This window comes from Budorcas taxicolor, chromosome X, assembly GCF_023091745.1.
Source record: "Budorcas taxicolor isolate Tak-1 chromosome X, Takin1.1, whole genome shotgun sequence".
Lineage (NCBI taxonomy): Eukaryota > Metazoa > Chordata > Mammalia > Artiodactyla > Bovidae > Budorcas > Budorcas taxicolor.
Window position 1 is genome coordinate 73825422 of NC_068935.1, and position 4190 is coordinate 73829611.

At 42.2% G+C, this 4190-nt stretch overlaps 1 pseudogene; it reads right to left on the reverse strand.

The window, feature by feature from the left end:
• Window positions 1-329: 329 nt before the first annotated feature.
• On the reverse strand, window positions 330-3177 carry LOC128069526 (toll-like receptor 13; annotated as a pseudogene).
• Window positions 3178-4190: the final 1013 nt, after the last annotated feature.

Genomic DNA, 4190 nt, shown 5'->3' on the forward strand with positions numbered 1-4190 from the left:
TTTGGATAAACTAGATGAACAATGTTCTCAAGTACATATGAGGGCCCTGCTTGTCCTCAGAAATCCTAGTGCTTTGTCTCCCAAGCTTCCCCTTAATAAAACAAGAATACTTTCCAGATATCCAATACTCTAATACTGGGATTACTTCCTTTAACAACATTCCTGAAGCTTCCTCAAGCAGCTTCCTTCACTCTTCCAGTTGCCTGATGGACATTAGCCAAATAACGGTCATAAGCAGCCTTCTCCCTGCAGAGCAGTTATGTTCAGTCACACTCATATCCTGTACACACCTTAGGCAACATTGGATTTGAAGTCACAAAGACTTCCCGTCACTGGGCCACAATTAGTTGTGTGTTGTCTTTCTCCACAGATTTGTTGCCCAGTGCATTTCTAATGTGAGCCCAGATGAGTGGCCTCTCCTGGGCACTGTCTGGCCAGGTGATAAATGTCTGCCTGTTCACAAGTTTCCTGAGTTGGTGGTAGCTGGGTAACTTATAGTTCAGGATCTCTTCCAGGAAGATCAAGATGATGACATCTTCATGCTCATAGCACATCTTGATGCTGGCCAACTGTACTTCAAGCCAGCACCATTCACTGTGCAGGTAGTGGTTACTCACCACACACAAAGTTTTCCGGCTGGTGTCAATGGCATTCTGGATGTTCTCAAAGATATCTGTGCCTGGCTCAAAGTCTCAGTGGTGAAGGCAGAGCTTAAAGGTAGGCTGGCCAACTTCTTTTAGGGCTGGAACAAGCTCTTCATATACCCACTGCTCATCAGTGGCAGTGAAAGAAACAGAGGCATTATAGATGAACTCCTTCTTTGTCCAATGCCACTTGGCCAGGTACTAGGCTCTAACTATGTAGAGCCCATACCATAGAGATGGAACCATCTTGTCAATGAACCAAGAGAAGATCATGGTTGTGAGGATCAGACTGAAGGAGCAGAAGAAGCAAATTTTCCCAGATCAACAGTACACATAGAATCATCAAATCTATCAACAAATTTTTGATATTTGGCTGTTGACAGGTGTAGCTCTGGAGGTAAGGGATATGGACATTTGCTGTGTTTATTGACCAATTCTTGAACCATGCATTGTCACAGCTGCACTGAAGTTTATTCCAATGGATATCAAAGTACCTCAGAGATTTCAGATTCTCCAGATGACTTTGATTAATGACCCTTAGGTTGTTGAATCTTAAAGAGAAGATCTGAAGGCTTTCTAAGGCAGAGAATATGCCAGGAGTCAGTGACTCTAAGTTGTTGTTTTCCAGGCACAGTATTTTTAGTCTTTTGAGTTTTTGGAATAAAAAACATTTAAACTGAGACTTCAGTCTCAAGATTTTGTTCCTGAGATATCCAACTTTGTGAGATTAATCAGGGAGTCAAATTGAAGGTGGTCTAGGAATACAATGGGATTTTCCCCTAGGAGTAGCTCCTGCAGGTCATTCAGCCCTTGGAAGAAGTTGGTTGGAACAACTTGAATCCCATGTATTTGTCCTTCTAGGTTGAGTTGTTTCAAAGACTTGAGGTTCATAAATGGATGAAATGGCAAGGTCCTAGTGGTTTAATAAGTGATTTTATTAAAACTGAGATTCAAAACTTCTAGATTTTCCAGGCCCAAGAAAAGGCCAGCTTGAAAACTTGACAAGATATTGTATGCCAAGTCGAGTTAATAGAGGTGATTGAGGCCAGAAAATGCATGCTTCTCTATGATGCTCAGGTGGTTCTGGGAGAGAATGAGAATTTGGAGCTTCTTCAGAAACTGAAAGGTTTTGTGTTTCAGGGTCCGAATACTGTTGTATTCAAGATTTAAACTCTTTAAATTTGGAAATTGAGCAAAGCAGTATTTGTCAATTTTTACTATCCAGCACCCAGCCAAATTGAGCTCCTTTAATGAATACAGCCCATAAAAGGGGATACTATTGAGTTCTGTGATGGAATTTCTAGAGAGAAAGAGTGATTGTAAGTACCTCAAGGGTGAAAATGCAAAATCTGGAAAGTTTTTAAACTTGCTGTGGCTCAGGTCTAGAGCTCTCAAGTTCTCAAGGGCATTCCAGGTCCTGTCGCTAACAAAGGAAAGTTGACACTTGTTTAGATTCAGCCTTTGGAGGCTGGGTATAGCATCAAACTCACTGTCATTGAGGTGAACCAGATCATTGCTTTGGCTCAGGTCAAGGGATAAAAGCCTGGTACAGTTGTCAAGGTGCTTTATGCTCCCTGCATTAATGGCATTTTTCCTAAAAACCAAAGCCTTCAATATAGGTAACTTCTGGAGGAGGCAACACAGAGGAGGCAACCTCTGGAGGAGGTTTAAGTGACTACCTCTAAACTTCTGGTTACTAAGATCCATTTCACTTAGATTCTGTAGGTGTTTGGCTGGAAGCATCTCTAGTTTCACCAGTGTTCCACTCAGATTCAAGCTCCTCAGTTGGGGCAGAGTTTCCAGATCCACATTCCGAATGACTCAATGGATCCAGAGTGGTCAGATTAGGCAGTGGACAGGGCAGAGAAGTTTAATTCTGTTAGTTTGTTCCCCTGCATCCCCAGCTGGGTCAGGGAGACCAATGATCTGGGGCTGTGATCCAAGGATCAAGGCTGTTGTTAGTAAGATCAAGGTATTCCAGGTGCAGCAGATGCTGGACTGCTTCAAGAATATTGGAAAAATCAGTAATAAAATTTTGAGATAAACTTAAATGTTTCAATTTGACAAGAGGGACAAAAGCATTTTTGTGAATATGGGCGATCTGATTGTGACTCAGGAGCAAAGTTTCCAAGTTGGACAGGCCCTCAAAGGAGTAGTTCACAGTTTGAATCTTATTTTCCACTAAATTCAAAAGGGTTAGACTTTCTAGTCCCCAAAATGCCCTCTCATCAATCTTCCAAATGAAATTCCATTGCAATCGCAAGTCCACCAGAGCAGACAAATTGGTGAAGCAGTAGGGAGGAAGGACCTGAATTTGATTCTGTGTCAGGTTGAGGTGAGTAGTGTATCCAGGGATGTCATGAATGGCATCTGTTAAGTTGGTGATCTTCTTCCGAATGAAGAACACATGGTGAATGTCCAAATAATACTGTGTGCATTTGCTGAACCCATATGTCTCTGCCAAAGACAGCAAAGAAAACCCAATTAAAATGAGCCAGAATGGTTGAGGAGGCAGTAGGTTCTCTAAACCCATCTTGTCAGCCCCAGACCTCAGAGTTACTATTAAGAAAAAAATCCCTTCATATGTATGACACTCATTTTTGAAGGAATGGTCCTTCCATTTCAATTTGCTACAAAGAAAAATGGAAAGTTATTTAGTTTACATTTCTCTCTTCTAATAAATACTTCATAGCTGCTTCAGGAAAACTAAAAAAACAATGTCCCAAAGTTAAATTCAGAAACAAATCAAATTCCAAAGCAATCTCTGTATAGATCATCAAAAACCAGTGTTAGTTTTCCTGTAATCAAAGTTGTTAGCACATGGAGGCAGAGAAGGCAATTACACACTTGATTTAATTTAGAGAATTAAGATGCACTCCAGCCCTACTCTCACCCCTGCACAATAAATTACCCACTGACTGTTTGCACTGATACCTGAGATTCCACAACTGGAGATGTCCAGGTAAAAGATAATCATCATGGTAGGGGGGGAAAAAACAAGATTTACAGGTTCAGTCAGTTCAGTTCAGTCGCTCAGTCATGTCCGACTCTTTGCGACCCTATGAATCGCAGCACGCCAGGCCTCTCTGTCCATCACCAACTCCCGGAGTTCACTCAGGCTCATGTCCATCGAGTCAGTGATGCCATCCAGGCATCTCATCCTCAGTCGTCCCCTTCTCCTCCTGCCCCAAATCCCTCCCAGCATCAGAATCTTTTCCAATGAGTCAACTCTTCACATGAGGTGGCCAAAGTATTGGAGTTTCAGCTTCAGCATCATTCCTTCCAAAGAACACCCAGGACCGATCTCCTTCAGAATGGACTGGTTGGATCTCCTTGCAGTCCAAGGGACTCTCAAGAGTCTTCTCCAACACCACAGTTCAAAAGCATCAATTCTTCGGCACTCAGCCTTCTTCACAGTCCAACTCTCACATCCATACATGACCACAGGAAAAACCATAGCCTCGACTAGACGGACCTTTGTTGGCAAAGTAATGTCTCTGTTTTTGAATATGCTATCTAGGTTGGTCATAACTTTTCTTCCAAGGA